This window comes from Dendropsophus ebraccatus, chromosome 6, assembly GCF_027789765.1.
Source record: "Dendropsophus ebraccatus isolate aDenEbr1 chromosome 6, aDenEbr1.pat, whole genome shotgun sequence".
Taxonomy (NCBI): Eukaryota; Metazoa; Chordata; class Amphibia; order Anura; family Hylidae; genus Dendropsophus; species Dendropsophus ebraccatus.
In genome coordinates, this window is record NC_091459.1 from 77,594,917 (window position 1) to 77,619,827 (window position 24,911).

Consider the following 24,911-nt stretch of genomic DNA (forward strand, 5'->3'; position numbering starts at 1 on the left):
ATGCCCCTATTGAAGCAAGGCATTTGAAAAAGTAACACACAACTGACTAATTTATAAGGATAGTTACTTTGTTAAATGATTACTATTGGGCTAGGTTTTTGAGCCTCAATTTGTTGAGTATTTTCACCAAAACCAGAAGATAAACTTAAAGGAGAATGCAAAAGAGAGATCAACCAAAACACTGCAGAGACACCATCACATGTCTCGACATCAGTGAGCTAGTCAGACCTTCCTCCAGGGAGGAACAACCAAGCCAGGAAATGTCTCCAGTCAAGGAAACCACCCAAGCAAGGTATCCATCCACAGACAGCTGTTTCGGGGAATACACTGATGTTGAGACACGTGATGGTGTCTCTGCTGTGTTTTGGTTGATCTTCCTGAGGTCAACCAGCGTCCTTTAGCATGCACTTACTAGGCATTGCTCCCACTAGCCAGAATCCTACTCCACACTGATGAGGGGCAAATACCCCAAAACAGCTGTCTGTGGATGGATACCTTACTTGGGTGGTTTCCTTGACTGGAGACATTCCTTGGCTTGGTTGTTCCTTCCCAGAGAAAGGTCTGGCTAGCATACTGACGTCGAGACACGTGATGGTGTCTCTGCAGAGTTTTTTGCAAGCTTAAAAGGAGAAGTCCGGCCCTAGCAAAGATGTAACCGGCGGCAGGGGCAGTGCAGAAAATAACAAGCAACCATTAGTTACCAACTCCCTGTGCTCACGAGGAGCAGCGTTACCAGCCCCCAGGACCCCTGCCATAAGGCATTTTCCCCCGAGTTGTGATGATGTCAAGACTCAGGGGAAAATGCCCATCCCGGCTGATGGACAGTGTTCCGCCCAAGTCACAGCCATTCCATCAGCCAAATTGTGACGTCGGCTCTGCTGGACATCCCGGAGCTCGGCAGGTGTCCCAGAGCAGCAATTCAGTGTTGGAGAGACCCCGTGCCCTGCCATTTGAAAAAAAAAACAAAAACCTGAGGCTGGAGTTGTCCTTTAAAGAGGCTGCCTGGTATAAACTGATAACTTATCATGCTTCTGGGACTACGGGAACATAACAGAGGTGTATACATACCAGACCACCTGGTGTCAGCAATTGTCCTCTTCTTCACAATTTCAGCTGATGTGCCATGCAGGCAAGAAATGACCACATCTATGCTGTCTAAGCTAAGCGGTCATTGCCTGTCCACACAGCACATCAGCATGTCACTGGCGGTTTTGAAGAGGACAGCGGAAAACACCAGGCGGCCTGGGAGCCAGCAGCTGTGGTTGAACAGGACAAGAATATAAGTCCCAGCAGCACGATATTTTACCAATTTACACCCTTTAAAGGGGTATTCCAGGGAAAATCAATAATTTAGCAATGGAAAGGGTTAACCAAGGTTAACCCTTTCCTAATATACTTACCGGTCCGTTTTTGGCCCCCCAAGGAGATCTCCGGTCCGGTCACGTGAGCCTCCAGCCTGCCACTCCGGGATCCTCTGTCCTTCCGGTTCGGTGACGTCACCACCCGGCCGGCGTCTGCTGTCTTTCTTATTAGCAGCAGAGCACTGAACCCTGACTGGCTTAGTAGCGTGCAGCCAATCAGGGTTCAGTGCTCTGTGTCCCCTGCTGTAAGTTGTCAGCGTTTGGGGGGGGGGGCTCAGTGTCGGTGTCAGAGCTACATTAGGGCAATGTGAGGGGTCCCTGCGGCATTACTTCATTCATAGCCACCAGACACCCGGAGCGGAGCTATGAATGAAGTAATGCCGCCCACCGCATCCCTTCCCCTCCCGGGACTCAGGGTCAGTATCGCTGACACCCGGGGGGGGGGGGGGGGGGGGGGGGGGGAAGTCCTGTAAAGTAATGCTTATCGGCTGCTGCCCGGCCCCCCTCCCTGTGTCCCCATCAGATCTCTCACCCCCGGAGCGCGCTGGCCCCGATCTCGGCACTGATCTCTGCACCTGTACTCAGCTGACAGGCGCTGTGTGACTGAGGCAGGAGAGATCTCTTCTTTGCTCCGTACACAGCGCCTGTCAATCACCCCGATAAAACTAAGCTGACAGGCGCTGTGTAGGGAGCAAGGAAGAGATCTCTCCTGCCTCAGTCACACAGCGCCTGTCAGCTGAGTACAGGTGCAGAGATCAGTGCCGAGATCGGGGCCAGCGCGCTCCGGGGGTGAGAGATCTGATGGGGACACAGGGAGGGGGGCCGGGCAGCAGCCGATAAGCATTACTTTACAGGACTCCCCCCCCCCCCCCCCCCGGGTGTCAGCGATACTGACCCTGAGTCCCGGGAGGGGAAGGGATGCGGTGGGCGGCATTACTTCATTCATAGCTCCGCTCCGGGTGTCTGGTGGCTATGAATGAAGTAATGCCGCAGGGACCCCTCACATTGCCCTAATGTAGCTCTGACACCGACACTGAGCTCCCCCCCAAACGCTGACAACTTACAGCAGGGGACACAGAGCACTGAACCCTGATTGGCTGCACGCTACTAAGCCAGTCAGGGTTCAGTGCTCTGCTGCTAATAAGAAAGACAGCAGACGCCGGCCGGGTGGTGACGTCACCGAACCGGAAGGACAGAGGATCCCGGAGTGGCAGGCTGGAGGCTCACGTGACCGGACCGGAGATCTCCTTGGGGGGCCAAAAACGGACCGGTAAGTATATTAGGAAAGGGTTAACCTTGGTTAACCCTTTCCATTGCTAAATTATTGATTTTCCCTGGAATACCCCTTTAAGTTTGTGAGTGTAACAAAAAAAAAACTGAAAAAAAAAATCTCTTTTCAAGGCACTGTATTTTGGAAACACAGCATGTGCTACTTTCACCCATTTGCAAATGGAAAACTCCCATTGATGTCTATGGAAAGGGAGTCAGGATTGCATCAGTATTTTTACTTATCATTTTTTTTCTTGGTATAATTTAATTTCCTGTCTGAAATACACACATTAGGATTTACTTTACAAAACAAGTCATGTTTTGAAGATATCCCATACAAAGACCACCTGAATAATACCTGATGCACTGTTACAATTAGATTGGCACCATGTATACAATATAATGGCGAGTGCAAGTCCTAACAATTCAAAAACGGTACATCCAAAAAGAATAAAAAGGACTGAAAAAGAATGGACTGCACAACACAAGTCAAATCAGAAAAAATTTATTTCACATAAATGCAGGGGACAGAGACGATTAACCCTTAGGCGACCCTGGACGTACCCGTACGTCCAGGGCCGCCTCCCCGCTTTCAGAGCCGGGTGCCGCATGTAGCCCGGGATCGCGGCTATTATCGGGCACGGTGTGATCACCGTGCCCGCTAATCAGGTAATCGGAGGCAGCTGTCAAAGATGACAGCTGCCTCCGATTACCGGCTGCAGATGATCGGTGGTGGTATAGTGGAGAGATCGCTCCTCCGGGATCTCTGTACCTAATGCCGGCCGGGGAATGCTCCAAGATGGCACCATCCCCGGCTCGTCACTCGTTTGTATTCGGCTGCAGCAGCCGAAAGCAAACGAGTGCCGATCTCATTGATCTTTGCTGTATAACTATACAGCAAAGATCTCAATGAGAGATCTGAGTGCATATACTAGAAGTCCCCCAGGGGGGCTTCTAGTATAGGTGTAAAAGTAAAAATAAAAAAGTGATGTTATAAGTAAAAAGCCCCCTCCCCTAATAAAAGTCAGAATCACCCCCCTTTTCCCATGTTATAAATAAAAATAAAAATAAATAAATAAATAAAACATGTTTGGTATTGCCGCTTCCGTAATCGCCCGAACTATTAATTTATCACATTCCTGATCTCGCACGGTAAACTGCGTAAGCGCAAAAAAATCCCAAAGTGCAAGATTGAGCATTTTTGGTCGCATCAAATCCAGAAAAATTGTAATAAAAAACGATCAAAAAGTTGCATATGCGCATTCAAGGTACCGATAGAAAGAACACATCATGGCACAAAAAATGACACCTCACACAGCCCCATAGACCAAAGGATAAAAGCTCTATAAGCCTGGGAATAGAGCGATTTTAAGGAACGTATATTTGTTAACAATGGTTTGAATTTTTTTACAGGCCATCAGATACAATAAAAGTTATACATGTTATATATCGTTTTAATCGTAACAAATTGAGGAACATATATAACAAGTCAGTTTTACCACAGGGCGAACGGCGTAAAAACACAAACCTCCCAAATAAAAGAAATGGGTTTTGTTTGTTTTTTTTTTATTTCACCACACTTTGAATTTTTTTCTGGTTTCGCAGTGTACTTTATGCAAAAATTCAGCCTGTCATTGCAAAGTACAGCGCAAAAAATAAGGGCTCATGTGGGTTTCTAGGTGAAAAAATGCAAGTGTTATGGCCTTTTAAACACAAGGAGGAAAAAACGGGTTAAGGGTTAAAAACACTTAAAATATGTAAATACCACTGGCCAGGATACGGCCAAGTGGATCCAAACCCACCAAATCAATATCTTAAGTATCAACCATAAACAAAAAATAATAATAATAATAATTCACGAATAAATAAATAAATAAAATAATCCAAATATGGGGGAAAATAATATGTAATAATTATGAAATTATTAAATATAATTCAAAGAGACAATATATCCTATAACCATAAGTGTAATGCCAATGCAAAAGATTTTTCAAGTGCAAAACAAACAGTGCATTCAAGATATAAAAGTAAGATACAACCAGTATGGTGGTCACTAGGTGGGTCAGGACAGAACATTTCACCCGTTCCGTCGCATAGACTTCCTCAGGAATGAATGTATGTATCCCCATTAATGCTTTATTTAGGCAAATAAATCAAGTATTGAACTTGACACATAAGTAAAGCATAATTTTGATTCATTGTATTTCGCCTTAGGTGCATTCGCTGTTTATTTATTTCGATATACAGATATTGTGGCTGTATGTGTACGCGCTATGTATTTTCTGCACGCGCATGCGCTATGCATCTCTTTTAGGACTTAGTCTTTGCATGCCATATACCCTTTGTAATGCTGCTGTCATGTCCTGCGGGCTCGCGGGACGGACATGGTTAAACCCATCCTGCCGCTGCACTGTAAATTTGCATCGCTGCAGCCTATGCCTGGTGCTGCAGCGACGTGAATTTACTGCGGAGGATGACACAGGCGTAGGAGCTACGCCTGTGTCATCAGCGGTGGGTCCCGGATATCAGTTATACCCAGGGACCCGCCAGGGCCAGCACGACCGCAGTATCTATAGGGCTCCAGAGAGACAATTCTCCCTCTACTGAGGCAGAATTGTCTTTACGGTGTCCATCGGGGGTCTGCGAACTAATCGCAGAGCCCCGATGGTAGCCTTCGGCTTCCGGTTTCTATCTACGGAGGCCGGCAGGGGGAGGGAGGGAAGACAGAACGCGCGCCGAGCGCGTGCCTGTGAGCTCTGCCGCTTCCTCTTTCTCCCCTGCCGCTGTTATAAGATAGTAACAGCGGCAGAGGACATCGGAGAGGCGGCAGAGCTAGGGGACATCAGCTTATGGGATCTTTATGATCCCATAAGCTGATGTAAAATCACGACCTGGGCATTGAGGCATCAATGATCCCAGGTCGTGGAAGGGTTAATATCGCGATACTCTGCGTTGCCAGAGATGATCATGTGACTGCGTGACCGAAACAAGATGGCGCCGGATTCACATGGAGTCTGCCGATCCTGTGTTTTGTGAGTACTGTTAATGCCATACACCTGTATGTTATCCAATCATTTATTTGCATAAATAAAGCATTAATGGGGATACATACATCCCTGAGGAAGTCTATGCAACGGAACGCGTGGAATGTTCTGTCCTGACCCACCTAGTGACCACCATACTGGTTGTATCTTACTTTTATATCTTGAATGCACTGTTTGTTTTGCACTTGAAAAATCTTTTGCATTGGCATTACACCTATGGTTATAGGATATATTGTCTCTTTGAATTATATTTAATAATTTCGTAGTTATTACTCACATATTATCTTCCCCCATATTTGGATTATTTATTTATTCATTTATTCCTCCCCGCTACAGCTTGCTTCGGGGGTTCCCGTCACGCTCAGCCAATCAGTGCGCTGCCCCGTCGTAGCCACCGATTGGTTGAGCAGGGCATCCAGCCGAGAACCCCCGAAGCAAGCCGGAGCGGGGAGGCGGTGATGTATGCTCTGGCCGCCGGGGGGGTTAACTTACATACATAAAGCGGGGATGTCAATCCTGCTGTGAGTATGTAGTGTCATAGGGATGCACTGAAACTGGATCCGCAGCGGATTTTGCTGCGAATCCGTAGCGTGAAATCTTCTGCGGATCAGGTGTGTGTGAAAGCACCCTTAGACAATTGAGCTTACTAGATCCTTGTTTTCCAGCACAGCATAGAAACAAGGATCCACTGTGGCTAGTGTCTAGCATTCACCCTAGAGCTTACATTGTTGTTGGTTTTAATCAAAACCAATAGAATAATCAATTATGTAAAGTCAGCTATAGTATGCAGTATTCAAATGCCAAATGATCAAGCATTCTCGGGTTGCACTCATCTCTTGTCCCCACAGATTGGAATAGGGCATGGTGCTAGGCTTACTTGCCATCTCTCTTTGGTTTTTTTTATCCTGCCCTACCACGCTACCATGCTGGATGGCAACTGTACCACATAAATGGACATATGTAAACCTAGATTGATTAGTCACTGTAAGGATGAAACGTAACAGGAAATAGAACAGTCCAGCATCAAGTCTGTATTACTAATCAGAAAGACAAACACATAATTAGGATTACACAATATCCTGAGATCATCGGCTAAGTGTGAGTCACCAGGGTCTGAGCTGAACACGATCACACTTCTAGATGTACAACACAATAAGACCAGTTTGGGAAGGGCTCCAACATTTAATACAACTTAACAACAGGATTATCCATCGATTGTGTTAGGTAACTCTATCTTATCATGAAGATGTCATTGTCAAACACAACATTTTAATAACTGAAGTCACTAGTGTTTTAGGTAGCCCTTGCCTTTTCTCACAAGCCTACCTAGGTACTTGCTATTTTCCTTGATTCACCGGCAAATGACTGCAATGACTGAAAGCTGCTAACCTGCAATGTATTTATACTGGGTACTTATGCTGGGCATGATGGGATTTGCTCTACCAGACTCCAATACCTATGGGTAATATGTATATTTACACATCCAGCCATGAACAATACTCAAAGTACATAACGATACCACAATAATAGCTGCTTGAAAATAAGACCTACAATAACTTATCAGTCATTACTTTACCTATTAAACACAATGCAGTGTGTGTTTGAAAAAAAATGGATCACCTGAACCTAAAAAGGTTTTTTTTTTTTAACATTTTTTCATTGACTGGCAGCAGTAAGGGACAACACAGTCCCCCTGCTGCCGCCAGTTACTGGGTCGGGAACTGCAGGGCTTCTGAAGCCCTGGTACCGTTAGATATCACTAACACTGCTGCATGCAGCATTTGTGATACTGAGCCACCCTAGATGTCAGTTGGCTATTGCTAACTCTTGACGCATGCTGGGGTGATACTGAGCCTCCCATAATTATTATTAGCATTAGAATAGACATTAGAAACTGGGAAAGCAGCCTGTGTCAGTAGCTCTACAGCTTCCGCATAGTGAAGCAAAGCGAGCAAGGATAACTGATAATCACCGTCTGCTCTTCCTCACTATGCTGCGGCTGCAGTGCTCCTGACACAGGCTGCTTCCTCAGTAGTAATGTCTATTCTAATGCTAATATGCATTTTGGGAGGCTCAGTATCGCCTCAGCATGGGACAGAGGTAGCAATAGCCAACTTCGGCAGGACCTGACAGATCTGAAGCCATGCAGTTCCTGACACTACCAATGGTGGAAGCAGAGGGTCTGCTGCCTGTCAAAGAAAAAATGTAAAAGCAATAATAATTAATTACATTTTAATAAAGTTTCACTAAAGTTATATAACTGACATAAATTAAACAAAAAATGCCAGAATACCCCATTAAACTTATTGTGAAAAAGCATAAAAGAAGAACAAATAGTGGGCATGGATGCAAACAACAAGGGGGAAAAAAAACTCCTGAAGCCCCCATAACCATCTGGCTATTACTGGAGGGAACTGTGATCCCCCCTACCCCCACTGTGGAAAAATTGCTGAATTCATTCATGCAACTCAACTCATGGTGCGTTTACACAGAGAGATTTATCAGAATTTTTAAGCCAAAACCAGAAACAGACTATAAACAGAGAACAGGTCTTACAGAAAAGACTGAGATTTCTCAGCTTTTCAAATCCATTCCTGGCTTTGGCTTCAAAAATCTGTCAGATAAATCTGACACACCATAAAGGGGACAGAACTATGTGACATCCATATGCCCTGAAATAGCAAGGAAAGGTAGCTGAAAGCCCACTGTTACTGGTGTATACAGGAATAGAGGCATGCAAAGACCAATGCAAAGGTCTAAGGTTACATGATGTGGCCCGGTCATCTGTACGCCCCGTCCTAAGTGAGCCGTTCAAAGTGTGATAGCAGAATTAAAACCAGAATTTATTAATCATGGACCATCACAATTTCCTGACCTGATTTTTTTACAACCTATAAGGCTAGGTTTACGCTGCGTTTTCAGCATCCATTTAACGGATCCTTTTTTTTGCAAAAAAACGGATGCATTTGTGTGCATCCGTTTTTGATCAGTTTTTCCATTGACTTCCATTATATATATATCTATAAAAAAAAAAAAAAACGGATGCGTTTTTTTTGACGCACAACAAAGTACTGTTGACACTACTTTTTTGACCAATAAAAAAAACGGATCTGTTAAACAGATGCTGAAAACGCAGTGAAAACGCAATTCTGTATCACACTGACTGGCTGCACTTTACTTTTTGTTTCTCTCCCACTACCTTATAGATTGTAAGCCCTTGCAGGTAGGGTCCTCTCTCCACATTTACCTTCATGTAATGTGTTTTTGATCTTGTAACATTCCCATTTGTTACCCCTATCATTTGTATAGTGCTCTGGAATTAAAGGGGTTGTCCGGCGATAAAAATTATTCACAGAATAACATACATTACAAAGTTATACAACTATGTAATGTATGTTATGTCTGTGAATGGCCCCCTTCCCCGTGTTTCCCCCCACCCACGCTAGACCCGGAAGTGTGGTGCATTATACTCACCGCATATCGTGTCGTCCACGGTCTCCGATCGTCAGCAGTGACGTCTTCTTCGGGAGGCCAGCGGATCTTCCCGAGTGCCGGCCGCCCTCTGCAGCGTCATCCGAAGCTCAGCCGCGATTGGCTGAGCATAACTGTGCTCAGCCAATCGCGGCTGAGCGGCTGATGACGCGGCCACGTCATCAGCTGCTCAGCCGCGATTGGCTGAGCACAGTTATGCTCAGCCAATCGCGGCTGAGCTTCGGATGACGCTGCAGAGGGCGGCCGGCACTCGGGAAGATCCGCTGGCCTCCCGAAGAAGACGTCACTGCTGACGATCGGAGACCGTGGTCGGCACGTGACAGGTAATGTATAGCGCACCACACTTCCGGGTACACGGGTGGGGGTGGTGGGACACGGGGAAGGGGGCCATTCACAGACATAACATACATTACAAAGTTGTATAACTTTGTAATGTGTGTTATTCTGTGAATAATTTTTTATCGCCGGACAACCCCTTTAAGGGCGCTTTATAAATAAAACAACAACAACAACGTGGCCCCCAGGTGTCCTGTACTAATCCATGACTGAATGTGCTGCAACTCTTTAGTAGTTTATGATCACAGGGCAGATAAATCTGCTCATTCGCACAGCATAGGCGCTATTAAATACTAAGCGGAAATATGGAAAATAAGGCCATGATCACACAACATGGATTTGTCCTTTGCAAACAATGTAGAATTTTCATTAAAAAAATCTGTCAGAAATGCAGAGCTGAATCTTGGATTTCTGTGTGAATAATGTGAATGGGGTGAAAGAGTATCTTATCTACATGCAACACAGAAGGAGCCCTAAATGTGTGAGTATGGCCCAAGCTTTATAGGGAATCTAAAAGAAAAAAAAAAACATTCTAATGTTAGACAGCACTTTATTTGCTTTAATATTACACTATTTCACCTTGTAAAGACTTGTACTGAGGAATGTGGTGATTACAGACAAACAAGTTTCATGAAAGACCTAACTCCCACAAGAACATGGAGCATTAGGACTCCAGTAATATAAGCAACAAACACCACAGGGCAGAGCTCAGCAAAATGATGGAAATGTGGACTCGGGTCAGTAAAGAAAAATAAAAGCACTGCAATCAGAATTAAAAAAAAAAGAACCAAGCCTCCAAATGCTAGGCAAAACATTTGTTGGATTATAACCTTCAAAATCAGGTTACAGTACAATATAGTTGGTGTACTGTATGGATAAATGGTAGGGTAGGAAGGCACTGGGCATATACAGCACTGTGGAAAAGTTATATGCGGGTGCAGAAAAAATGCTGCAATGTAAGATGCCTCCCATCACATCTATGCTATGCAAAGAGTGAATTCCACTGCAACATGCACATCAACATCTGCACATGCACTATGAGCTGGAGGTATACATCAGGAGAACTTCCCACATATGCATACAGCCAGTGGCGTAGCAACCGTGGTCGCTGCTGCGACCTGGCCCGGCGTCAAGGGGGGCCCGCGCCCAACAATCTATCCCCTGCCCCCGGCCGTCCTCCGCCGCGGGTTCCCGTCGCACTGATCACTCTTGTGACCTCAAGCATTCTTTAGCTTGCGGTCATAAGAGTCAGTGTCGGACGGACCCCCTGCGATGCTCAGCTTCCCAGTGGTGTCCCCGTGATTCCCGGGCAGCATAGGCACCAGGGAGCTGTGTGCACCGGAGTTGTTACTTCGAAGTCAGGGAGCGCGTCGCTCCCTGACCCGGAAGCAACAGCGCCGGCGGCGCACACTGAGCTCTCGTGCATATGCTGCCCGGGAATGCCGGGAACACCACTGGGAAGCTGAGCATCGCCGGGGGCCCGTCCGACACCTCAGAAGAATAGAAGAGAAGGGAGCTGCGACGGGGGAGCGAGGTGTTAGGTGAGTTTTTTTTTCTTTGTTTTTATCTGCTTTTCAGGTGACAAATATAAAAGGACAACGCAGGCAATCTACAAGGGGGGTGGCAACAAAAGGGGGGCATGTATAGGGGAACAACACAGTGGGGGCATCTACATGGGGGCAGTATAAGGGGGGGCAACAGAGAGGGGCCATCTATAAGGGGGGGCATAAATATGGGGGACAACATAAGGGGGGCATGTATAAGGGGGCAACACAGAGGGGCCAGCTATAAGGGGGGACAACATAAGGAGGACAACATAGAGGAGCCATCTGTAAGGGGGGCAACACAGGGGGCTATCTAAAAGGGAGGGGGCAACATAAGTGGTCCATCTACAAGGGGGGGCAACATAAGGGGAACAACACAGGAAGGCATCTATAAGGGGGGGCAACATAAGGGGGCCATCTATAAGGGGAGGCCTTGTAAGGAGGGCATCTATAAGGGGGACATCACAGGGGGCCATCTAAAATGGGGGCAGAGGGGGACAACACAGGGGGCATCTTTAAGGGGGAATACACAGAAATGGTCAATCTGTAAGGGACACTACACAGAGGGGGGCATCTATAAGGGGGACTACACAGAGGGGGGGTGTATACTATAGGGGATACAGAGGGGACCATCTATAAGGGGGACTTCAAAAGGAGCCATCTATAAGGGGGACTAAACGAGGGGGAATCTACTATAGGGGGACTACACAGAGAGGGGCTGTCAAGGAGATGCACAAGGGGCCATCTATATGGAAGACTGAGCTAGGGACCATCTACACAGAGGGGGGCATATACTATCATGGGGATCACATAGTCAGCCTACCCACTTAAAGTGACTGTACCACCAGGCCCAGGCTGAAGCACTGGAGGCGGGACAACCCACCCCCAGTGGGAAGAAACCCTAGCCCCTCTATGAGGTGTCTCCATTAGAATCAATGGATCCCTATCATAGAGGTGCGGGGGTTTCCTCCCACTAAGGGTGGGTCGGCCGCCTCCAGTGCTTCAGCCTGGGCCTGGTGGTACAGTCACTTTAATGAGGGTGTAAAGGGGCCAATACAGATGTGCAGTTTGTATAGAGATGAGGATGGTGCCAGTATGAGGAGCCTAATATGTTTGTCTGTCAGATTCTGTGGATTCGTGGCTCGGAGAAGTTCTCATAACGGCCCAGGACGGATGGAGGAGAAGATGAAAAGGAAAGAACTCCAATTAGAGAAGACGTCCAATGTGAGTCACTAGATATAACTGCACTGTAATGTATATGGTGTACAGAACCTGTGTAGAGATGGGTCTGCCTCTATATGACTGGATGAGGTGATGGTGATCTGTGTACAGTGGATGTTAGTCAGTATGCGGTGGTGTTAGTCAGTATGTGGTGTTGTTAGTCAGTATGTGGTGGTATTTGTTACTTGTAATCTGGTACTGTGTTTTATTGGTCTTAGTATACTAGATTTGGTCAGTAACAATATGGTGGTGATGGTAGTGGTGGTAATATTTCCCCCTTGTATACTGGTATTATTGGCAATATTGGTCTCAGTATACAGGATTTGGTTAGTAACAGTATGGCGGTAATATGTATGGTGATAATATTTCCTATATACTGGTATTATTGGTAATATCTGCCTCTAGCTATTATCTATGTATCGCATCGTTTGGTCGAGGAACGGGGGGGGGGGGGGGGGGGGCAAGTTGAACTCTTGCACCAGGGCCCAAGGGACATTAGCTACGCCCCTGCATACAGCCACAAATGCCATTAATAAGGGCCAATGGCAATAACTGTATACTGCTAGTTGATGCATCATAGTCAACTACATTATTCTATATAAAAACACTGATATAAAACTTGCCCAAAAAGAGGCCAAAGGGACACACTTTCAGCTTCCCTCAGGTGAAGCCATTAGGGTTCCAGAGGCATACAATCTAATTGTCCTTTCAGACGGAGCGATAATTTACCCAATCAATCGTTTAACGATTTTGAAGTACCCTTTACACGAACCGATTATCGCTCAAATGCGATCGCTATCGCGAAAATTTGAGCGGTAATCATTCCAGGTAAAAGCACCAAAATACATGAGACTTACCACAGATTTGAGACTGGCACATGCATTAATCCATCACAGAATAATAATAATAATAATAATAATAATAATAATAAAGTATGAGATACATTTAAAATACCATTTATAGATAGTAATCATATCTAAAGGAATAAATCAATATGACAACTAAATGTTATGTAGCCACATGATCTGACCAAAAGACATGGGGAGGGAAGGTGGATAAAAGCACCTAGAATGCATTCCACAGAGCACACAGGCACTTGTGGGAATGCCATTGATCGGACCCTATAAGCTATTCAGATCAATAGAAGTTATACACAGCTCTGTATGGATTAGGCCCCCAGATGTGGCAGTCACCATGAAGGTTTCCATAACCATTCATGTGCGGTAGGCACGACTGCTGTTGCCTTCTGTAGACACATTGAAGCAATACTGTAGCACTGAAGCAGTACTGAGGCAATGCTCATATAAAGTTCACTTTAACTTACAAATAGGTTTGTGTGAACTAAATGTTAGGTTTAAGAAGAGTTCAAGACCAGAGCTGAATTTTATTCAGTGCTAAGATTTCTTGTTAATTCACTGAATAAAAGTCATCAGCCAGTAGTCAGCTGAGGTTTACAGCGCCTTCATTTACACACACAGCACACAATAAATGGAACCTTGAAACATGACACCTACATGACGGCACAGAAATGTGTGAAAGTTGTAAGTCATCTCCTCCCACGGGTATGACTATCCCGAAACTTACAGGCTAGGGATCCATAAGTATGCAGCAAACTTGTGGGAGATCACCGTGTCACACAACTAGTGTAGTGGGAAGCAGCCACACCATTGAAGGTATACTGAAACAATGTCACTATAAGCCGCACTGGAAATTTCATTTAATTAATGCAGATGTATCAGGAATGTGTCATAACACTGGTTTGCTGTACAGAGCAGCTGAACGAAACTAAAATAGAATAACACACCACCACCTATTAACCCACCATAAGTAACTAGGGCCACAACACTCCCACAGCGGGACAATACACTCATATATGTACAGTGTCCTAGATCAATAAGGAGTATCATAAATTACCCACAGTATACACTCATTTTTTAATATTTGGCTTCGAAGGCTGTAAAAATTAAAAAAAAAACAAAAAAAAAAACGATACTTACCTGTCTCAATCCCACAGTTCCGGTCCATGATTTTTCTTGGGGACTGGAAGCCATCAGAATTCCCAGCTAAGTCACTCACTGGATGAGGCAGGTCGCCACTGTGGACAGTGAGCTCTTGTGGGGACAACATATCATAGGAACTAGGAGCCATCGGAACAGCAGAAGCAGGGGATTGGGGGCAGGAGAGTATGGTTTTATTTTTCCTTTTTTTACCCAAGCTAAATATAAAAAAAAATAACTGATGGGTTATCACCAGTGCTGCACATTGAATGGAAACTCTGTACCTTGTGCAGTGCCAATCACCGACTGATGACCTGTGGATAGCACATCAGTAAATTTTGCCAGGGACACCCCTTTAATATACATGCCAGGAAATGCTGCTGAGGTACAGGTTATGTTTACATTGATTTTATTTTAACATTTTCCAAGTAAAAAATACAAAAAGGGATGAAACAGAGATACAAGGAAAATAAAGTATAATAACAGACTAAATTGAATGTGTAGGATGGGTCCATAAAGGGTGCGTAAACAGCAAGAGTGTAATTTGTCTTGCACAAGACAGCAGGTTTCTGGATCTGCTCAATCAACCCGACGGACCAGAAATGAAGTGACTTGCCTGACTTCTTATAGAACAACAGAATATCAAGGGAAAACCAATGCTGTTACTCAAACATGCTCAAGAAATCAGAGGTGCCCTGAAGAGAGGGACACAATTCGGATTAGAAATGAGCAAATCGCTGATCTCAAGGAAGCGAAGCGCAGCTGATAGGTTTCCTCTGAGGAGAAGTCCAGGAGGTGGACGGAATGCCTGGGGTTCCAGACACCCATTCCTGAGCACATTTTGGTTCTTACTTTTTCATTGCATTATTGCACATTCATTTGTATTTATTGTTACTTATTTGTGATTTACACATGCACTTGCACTTTGTGTCTTTTTGTGTGGCTCACTTGACACACCACATCTATGTACATTAGAACTTATTTTGTCTAGGGACAGTCTCATACATATAATTTAGGATGAGTTGTGAGCTGTTACTATAGTTTACAGGTTTTGCTGTTGGGGATTTTTTATTGTTTTTATGGGCTAAGTATGTATTTTGTGTATTTCTGCTACTGCTAGCTACCTTTACATGATTACTAATAAAGAGGTTGTTTTGGGGTTTGTTGGTGTACCAATCCATTGTTCTATATATCTGGGTTTTGTTGCTGGCATTTGGTCTTTTTTTTATATAAAGACTGAGCAGCCAGGTTCTTTCATATTTTGGTGGTGCATTCTTTTTTCCCATAAATACTGTTAGGTAAGAGACATACCTTTATCCTTAGCACCCCGTGTGCAATAGGGAGTTGTCACCAGGGGAGATTCAACTAAACTACTGATAGTTCCCCTTCAAATGACTGTCACCATCGGGATCGCAGGTGAAAGTCATTTGCAGAGGGGGTCTGCTACACATAGTAGCCGACCCCCACTGCGTATGGAGAGGGCTGAGGAGGGGTTAAATGTAGCTATCAGTTATGTCAGTGGCATCTACAAATTTAAATAGCCTGCATGATTGCTCACTCTGTTAACAGTGCTGTGAGTAGAGGATGGGTGGGCTGAGGAGGTGATGTTAGGGGGTGGCACACAAAGAAGTGGTACAGTTCGGGAGTAGCTGTATGTTAAGCCACTTTTTTTGTGCAGCTTAACCTAAAGTCATCAAAAACAATAGAACCAATTTTAGGCACCTAGTATCGATATTTCAGTGCATGGTACATCACTAAAGCTTATAGGCCTAAATTTTATCAAAATGTGTGAAACAGAAACTTAAGAGAAACTGCCCATTGCAACCAATCACAGCTCAGCTTTAAGCCCTGGTAAAATAAAAGCGGACCACCAGTTGCTGCTTTAAAGCTCTTGATAAATCTATGTGATCTACATTACGTAAGAACCAAACTAGCACCTGGATTGTAGTATAATAGTTAGGCTAGGTTCACACTGCGTTTTCAGCATCCGTTTAACGGATCCGTTTTTTTTAACGTCCAGAAAAATAGGGTCAACAACGTTTTTTTGTCCGTTTTGGTCCGTCAAAAAAAACGGATCCGTTTTTTTTTATAATGGAAGTCAATGGAAAAACGGATGCACACAAATGAATCCGTTTTTTGCAATCCGTTTTTTTATGCGTTTTTTTTCAAAAAACGGATGCGTTAAACGGATGCTGAAAACGCAGTGTGAACCTAGCCTTAATAGTTGTATGATGACATACTGTTAAGCAAGCTTCACTGTAATCATATAGCCAGTGTGCAACATTAAAACTTACACTTCACAATTTTCACAATTATTACTTTAGTTTCAGATTTGTATGCAGATTTGTAATAAAAAAAAAAAGTAGACTATGAAGCTGCTGGTATAGCCAGTGTGTTATGCGATTCACTCTAGATCAGGCAGCCATGCAAAATACCGGCAGCTGTATCTAACCTTTAAAGGGGAACTCCACATAATTTTTTTCTATTAAAAGTTATATAGATGTGTCTATATAATGTATTACCATATCTGTACGGTTCTGCCACACTGGTAGCTGATAGAAATCCAGGAAGTGAAGAAAAATGGCCTCTGTGCCAATTCACATTGTCTCCTGCTCCCACTGCTCTCCCACCTTAGGAGACAAATCTTCCATGCCTCTGTCTCACATTGTGTGTGTTTGCTGAGATCAGGCTGATGATGCAGACAGGGGGCAGGGCATGATGTCCCAGGAGGCTTGGCTTGATCCCCCAATCCCCTGAGTGATCCACCATCTCTGACTGGCCAGAATCAGGTGCAGCAAGGACTGTGGACTGTGATGAACAGCTGAGGAAAAGCATTGCATTCTGGAACCAGAACTTCATTCTGGGCACCAGGAAGTACAGAAACACAATACAGAATAACCCCCCCCCCCCCAAAAAAAAAAAAAGATTTTTGGTAGTTTCAAAACTGGGATAGATAGGAAAGTAATGCGTTATGCTTCTGCAGAAGTTTATTTTTTTTTTACCTCTACCTGGAGTTCCCCTTTAAGGCTCTATGTATTAGGTAACAGAAAATACAGACTCTAATGGTCCCTTTACATGTACCGATTATCGTTCAAATATGCGTGATAATGATCGTATATGAGCGATTATATCTGCGATTAAATGCAGCCACTGATCAAGCGATGAGCAATAAATTGTTGATCGTGATCTTTTATCCTGTTCTAAAATCACTGTTGGTCGTTTGAAAGGTTTTCACTGATCGTTTTGTGTAAAGTCTTTAACCGTTAGCTGCACCAGTCAGTTAGAATACATCCTTGTAGGAGGTTAGTTTCAGCACGAGGACGTCCAGCAGAGGAAATTGCCGGCATTGGTGGATAGGTAACGGTAATTGGTATAGTAAAAAATACATAGGATTAAAGAAGCAGTTCTTCCGCCCCCCCCCCCCCCCCGGGTAGCCGCTGTCATGTATACTTACAGAAGATGATCAGTGTCCCGTCCCCGTCGGTCAGTTCCCGTCCCGCGGTGCCGTTCAAATCGGGCGCGCTCACTTCCGCCGGCGCTGTGACTCCTCTTCTCTCCCTTGTAATTTGAACGCCGGAAGTCACGCGCTTCCATAGCAAATGCATGGAAGCAAGTGACTTCCGGCGTATAATCACTGGTGAGAGAAGAGGACTCGCAGCAGCCGGCGGATGTGAGCGCGCTCGATTTGAACAGCACCGCGGGACGGGAACTGACCGACGGGAACGGGACACCGATCATCTTCTGTAAGTATACATGACAGCGGCTACCCGGGGGGGGGCAAAAAAAAAAAAAAAGTGAACTGCTTCTTTAAAATTGAAATCCCTCAAAGAAAATGCCAATTTGAACTTTTCATTTTTATCTTGCAGTTATTCCTGTGAAATGCCCAAAGGGTTAAAAAAAAAACTGTATTAGGGTACGTTCACACTTACCGGATCTGCAGCGTATTTTCTGCTGCGGATCCGCAGCGGATTTCATTTAAAACACTGAACACAGCATCAAATCTACTGTGGATCTGCTGCAGATCTGCTGCGGATCCTGTAGGTGTGAACGCACCCTTAATGTAAATTTGAAAACTTGAAAGGGTGATGATTTCCAAATAGGGTAAATTATGGGGGTTTCTAGTATACAGGCCTCTAAAATATACTCCAAAACCGAACTGGTTCCTAAAGAATTTCTCAGTTTGAAAGTTTCATGAAAAATTTGAAAATTGCTACTAAACATTTACGGTCTCTAACATCCTAAAAAAGTAAAAGCATGTTCACGGACATGTTATACATATGAATTAATAAATATTTTATGTAGTATTACTATCTTACTTATTGGCAGAGACTTTCAAATGTAGAGAATTTTTCACAAAAAAAATTTCTAAAGCTATAAACCCAGATTTACCACTAAAATAAAGTAGAATATGTCACAAAAAAAACAAAAATAAATCTTGGAATCACAAGGATTGGTAAAAGCATTCCAAAGTTATTGATGCTTAAAGTGACACAGGTCATATTTGAAAAATGTGGGCGTGTCATAAACGCTTAAACTGGCTGTGTCCCCTAAGGGTTAAAGGCTACAACAATCTCTTAAAGGGGTTATCCAGCGCTAAAAAAACATGGCCACTTTTCCCCCTACTGTTGTCTCCAGTTCAGGTGCGGTTTGCAATTAAGCTCCATTTACTTCAATGGAACCGAGTTTCAAAACCCGTTCGCTCGCTGCGTTTACACGTACGATTATCATTAGAATTCGATCGTTATCGTGCAAATTCGCACGATAATCGTTCCGTGTAAACGCAGCATAAAGGAGGATTGTTCAGCGACTTAAAAAAAAAAAAAATAGCTTAATGATTTCGAGACAAAAGATTGAGCGATAAATTGCTAGGTATGGACCATTAGGGCCGTATTTGAGTACCCGATATTTAGGGGCAAGTGAGCATTAACGTGTCAGGTCAGCGCTCTCTGGCTCCTCATTTCCTGCTCGCTGTCTGTGCTATTACACGCACAGACATCAAGCAAAGAGGAGCGGAAGGGGGCAGCAAGAAGCTGCGGGAGGGGCTCTCCAGATGATCTTTAGATCTTATGGGGCCTTTACACAGAGAGATTTATCTGACAAATTTTGGAGCCAAAGCGAGGAATGCATTTGAAAAGAGGAGAAATCTTAGTCTTTCCTTTATGACCTGTTCTCTTTTTATAGTCTGTTCCTGGCTTTGGTTTCTTAAATCTGTCAGATAAATCCCTCTATGCAAAGGCACCATTAGCCCACAGAAAATATCATTGGTCTGCTCCCGCCACTCCTATTACACAAATCGACGGCCAGTAGACCTTAAAGTGTCACTGTCGTTGTAACTTTCAAAATCTAAATCAGCAGTAGATGTGATATAAAGCAAGACTGCAATTTACATTCATTATTTTTTTTAGTTATCATGGAAAACAGTCAGAAAACAGGAAGCCCTGTGTATCCCAGGCCATCTGAGTGCTCACAGAGAGAAGGCAGTCATGTGACTGATGGACATATTGAGCTGTGACTCTGTAGTGGCTGGAATTCCTGTGTTTAGTCTGTTTTTTTCAACCAGCACAAGTCAGAAAATCTGCCCCTCAGGAGACTGGGCCTGGATTTCTGGTAAGTTCAGCTTTGTTTTACAGCATGATAACGAATGTATGTTGCAAACTTGCCTTATATCACATCTACCGTTGATTTCGATTTTAAAAGTTACAACGACAGTGACACTTTAACTGAGGCCCCATTCCCCTTTTGGACCTGCCTCTTAAGGCGTCAATTTCATAATAACTTTCAAAATCTAAAACAGTAGATGTGAAATAAAGAATGTTTGAAATTTGCATTAATTTTACATTACATTACATTAAAGTTCTTATGTAAAACATGGTACTTCCTGTGTTCTGACTCTTTTTCTCACCAAAGAGTCTAAACACAGGAAGTCCTGTGAATCCCAGGTCATCATCACTAACAGAGAAGGCAGTCATGTGATTGGTGGACACATTGAGCCTTGACTTCATGCACAAGACTAAAAATCTGCGTTCAGGAGACTGGACCTGGATTTCTGGAAACTTCAGCTTTGTTTTACGGCATAATAACAAAAATAAATAAATAAATGAATGTAAATTGCAAACTTGCTTTATTTCACATCTACTGTTGATTTAGATTCAGAGTTATAACGACAGTGACACTTTAAGTGTCTTTAATGCATAATACATATTGAGAAAAATCTTGTGTGCCCTTTTTAGGACAGAATTAGTACATGTAGGCAAGTGTGTTTTTGTTTCAATATTTTTTTTTATTTTGCTGTATACAAAAATCTAATCAATTACCCTATTGTATATGGCTGGCTGTGGCTGGGTTTACACTGTTTTTTGAACCCCATTTAACGTATATGTTTCATGGTGGGGGGGGGGGGGGGACGGATGCTAAAATGGATGCAATTGTGTGCAATCCTTTTGGATCCGTTTTTCCATTGATTTCCTTACTGATGCTTTTTTTCCCCTTTGGTTTAGCGTACACAATAATATAGTTGACCATGTTTTGTGTACGTTAAAAGTAACCATTTAAAAACAGATATGTTAAACAGACTGCAAAAACACAATGTGAACCCAGCCTAAGAGTATACATTTTACCCATTTCAAGTGTATAAAACATATTAGGATCCATTCACACTACAGAATCTTAAACTGAGTCAGAGCCATGTACTCCGCCTGTCCCATTGATTTAATAGGATGTCTCATGTGCACTCTACCATCCAGACACAATGATGTTTTAAAAAGAAATGATAGAATCGGTTCTGTCATCATTTTCCCCGTTGTTTTTGTACTACACCACAGGCATCATGACAGGATGGGTGGATACAAGTGACAGCTTCTTAAAGTATACTTAAGTTAAAGAACTATAAAGTCCAAGGCAGCATTCATTTGTGTCTCTTCTTTTCCGAACTAAGGTACACTTTATAGAGGATGTACCACTCGGTGGATGGCCATCATTTAATGGCAAATATTTGCTGTTATTTTAAAACAACGGCTGTTGTATTGAAATAATGGCAGTTATTTACTGTTATATGGCGGCCATCCACTCAATTTCACCATTGTGTGATCATAGCTTTTCTGTGTTTTTAATCCACCCCTGGTTTTGGTTGCTATGAGGACCTGCTATGAGGACCTGACATGAGGACCAAATACTGCCTGAAATATACTGTGTGTGAACCCAGCCTTAGGATGTGGACACAGGGGAACTGGTATTACCAAAGCTTGTTTAGGGTATATTCACACGGGCGGGCTCGCAGCGAGATTCTCGCTGCGAGCCCGGCAGGTCCTGTCAGTTCCCATAAACTACATACTTGCTGCGGTCTAAACGACCGCAGCGAGTATGTAATTATACCGCGCTTAACCCCTTCTACTCCCGCCGGCTCCCCCGCTGTAAGCAGCATACATTACCTGTCCTTGCTGCACGGGTCCGGCGTCCTGCTCTCCTGTCCGGCCAATCAGTGGCTGCGGCTGGGCAACACACTAATTGGCCGGACGGGAGAGCAGGACGCCGGACCCGTGCAGCAAGGACAGGTAATGTATGCTGCTTACAGCGGGGGAGCCGGCGGGAGTAGAAGGGGTTAAGCGCGGTATAATTACATACTCGCTGCGGTCGTTTAGACCGCAGCAAGTATGTAGTTTATGGGAACTGACAGGACCTGCCGGGCTCGCAGCGAGAATCTCGCTGCGACCCCGCCCGTGTGAATATACCCTTACAGTTACTTTTTTTTTTTAATTGTTAGCTTGTCTTGCACAACGCTCTCAAACCAGTTACTTGTAATCCAAGGTTTCACTGTATTATTTAAAAAATGCCCCCATAATGATATCAACTAAAACGCCTGCTTGCCCAGCAAAAAATTAGCCCTCACTCAATTCAGTCAATGGAAAAAATATAATGTGCAAGCCTTAGGGTGTTATTACACGGGCCGATAGGGGCCCGATAACTGTAAACAAGCGCCGATCTGCTAGATAAGCGCTCGTTTACTGGGTCTATTACACGGCCTGATAATCGTTTAACAAGGGCTGCATGGACATCGTTACTAATGTCCTTGCAGCCCTTGCTTAAACTGTATACATTACCTGTCCAGGCTGCAGGGCTCCTCTTGCGCTCTGCTTCTCTCCGGGACCGATGCGGCCAGTGATTGGCTGAGCGGCCTGTCAGCTGAGACAGCCCGCTCTGAAGCTGGAGCGCGGGACCCGGCGAGAAGCAGAGCACAAGCAGAGCCCTGCAGCTTGGACAGGTATTGTATGCAGTTTGCATATCGTCAACCGCCAGCCGCACACCACTATTACACGTAGCGATGCGCGGTCGGCGTCCGACAATTATAGGTCCAAACCTATATCACCGATCAGCAGATGATCGTTGTCATCGGCTGATCGTTGTGTTTATTACACGGAGCGATAATCGGCCGGATAGGGCCAATTCTTGTTCCGTGTAATAGTACCCTTACACGTTTCATTATATTAGTGAAATGGGAGTATCCCTTCATCAGATGTAGCTGAAGCTGACTCTGCTTTCTGCACTCAGTGTCAAAGCTCAGATGTAACATGCTTCATAGTTTGAGAACTCTCCGCAATTTATTTTCAGCAGTATACAAACATAACACTATGCAAGAATCCTGTTTATATAATCCTCACATTCCTGATAATTTAGCAATCTGCCCTTTTCTTAATCCTTAGGCTTTTGTATGATCATAGATTATTCTTTATCTATACACAGTACACAAAAAAGGGTATTTATTAGAAAGGCCTAATAATAAGCCTACACATGTACAATACCTGCAGCTCTTCTACAGGGCATTCATAACATTGGTGACACTCATTTTCTGACGGACAACATTCCAAAAATTCATAAGACTCACTGAAGAGGAACAAAATGCAATAAGACAAATACCAGAAGCTGAAAGTCCACATAAATGTCATTTTGGCATGCCTGTGAAGACGGTGGAAACTGTACAATCCTAATTCTCCCAGCCTTGACCATAACAATATGGACACGTTCTACACTATACAAACTATACTAATGCATAAGACATCATACAGTAACAGTTTACAATAACCACCTGCCTACCCTTTCCAAATTATTATTATTATTATAATAACAAGCTAATTCACTTCAATAGCTATTGGCTGCACATCATGTGCTCTGAATGAAAAGCAGGTAGGGATTTAGGAAGTTAAAATCCAAACATGTGCTGCTGAGCAGGAGTCAGGAGGCCCCCATACACATTACAGTCAGCTGTCCCTAAAGTTTATAGGCACCTAAAGGCAATTGATTTGGTTCCCTGGAGCACAGTATGAAAAGCTCACAGCATGTATTGGCTACAGCAGCAGCTTTATATGCGAGAAACTGAAGTTTAAAGGGGTTATCAAGTGCTACAAAAACATGGGCCACTTTTCCCCCTACTGTTGTCTCCAGTTCAGGTGCGGTTTGCAATTATGCTCCATTTCCTTCAATGGAACGGAGTTTCAAAACCCCACTCAAACTGAAGACAACAGTAGGGGGAAAGTGGCCATGTTTTTGTAGCGCTGGATAACCCCTTTAATCCCCAGCGCCGCAGGCAGTCATCTTGGCGGTTGCCCACCTGCAACTAGTCACTGCTCTCTGTGTGTCAGCATGTTCGGCGGGGATGATTGACAGGGAGAGGAGCCAGTAATGACAGATCTGACAGATTTTGAAAGTCATAGCTTCTCCTCTTTTCAAACTCATTCCTGGCTTTGGCTTAAAAAATCTGTTAGATAAATCTCTCTATGTAAAGACTCCATAAGACTGCTATCACGTTCATGAATCTCCATAAGTCTGTATGTGTACAGAGAGAAAGCAGTACTGCACAGAAATATATGAATGGATCGATGTGTTGTATTTGTCTCTCTTCACATATATAGGCTTACAGAAGTGAAATAAGTATAAAGGATAAAATGGTGGGGACACTGGAGATGAAACATCAGAGAAATAGGATCCCACAGCACTCTGTATTAGTGAGTTATCTGCGGTAGTGTGAAGGATTACTTTGTACACAGATCAGTGGAGGGAGACAGGAGAGGGGAACTGTGGTAACCAGGAAGTTACCAAGAGCCAGACTGCAATGCACTATGGGAGAATACAGCAGCTTCCTTTTCACATGATCACACTGGGTCCGCCCTTATAACATCAAAAGACTAAGGATGCTAAAACTTTGGGAAAAAGACTTGGGGAGGACGTTCTTGGAGGAAGAAAGCAAGTCATTACTGTTAGCTCCACGCAGATCCTCCAGGTGTGTACAAATGCAAGAGAACGCATTTAAACCCTATAAGGTAGGGATGGTCCGAACCCGCCGAGGTTCGGGTTCGGCTGAACCCGAACGCTCGGCATCGGATTCCCGCTGTCTGCCCGCTCCGTGCAGCGGGCGGATACAGTGGGAGGACCGCCTGGAAAACTGGGATACAGCCTATGGCTATGGCTGTCCCAGTTTTCCAGGCGTTCCTCCCGCTGCATGGAGCAGGCAGACAGCGGTAATCATTGCGGAGGGTTCAGGTTCGTACGAACCCCGTCCAAATCAGGTTCGGACCATCCCTACCTTAAGGTCAATGACAATTTTAATTTTTGCACTTTTGCTTTTTCCTCTTTATGTTTATAAGGCCATGATGCTTG

At 44.2% G+C, this 24,911-nt stretch overlaps 2 protein-coding genes across 3 annotated transcripts in view; one reads left to right on the forward strand and one right to left on the reverse strand.

Moving 5' to 3' along the window:
- PRKCI (protein kinase C iota) overlaps positions 1 to 24,911 on the reverse strand; it is a 122,987-nt gene that overhangs the window by 57,173 nt on the left and 40,903 nt on the right. The window lies entirely within an intron of this gene.
- PHC3 (polyhomeotic homolog 3) overlaps positions 24,438 to 24,911 on the forward strand; it is a 90,119-nt gene continuing 89,645 nt past the window's right edge. Inside the window, exon 1 of the mRNA XM_069975213.1 lies at positions 24,438 to 24,534. The gene's annotated coding sequence lies outside the window, so the exon portion shown is untranslated. The remainder of the gene's footprint in view (positions 24,535 to 24,911) is intronic.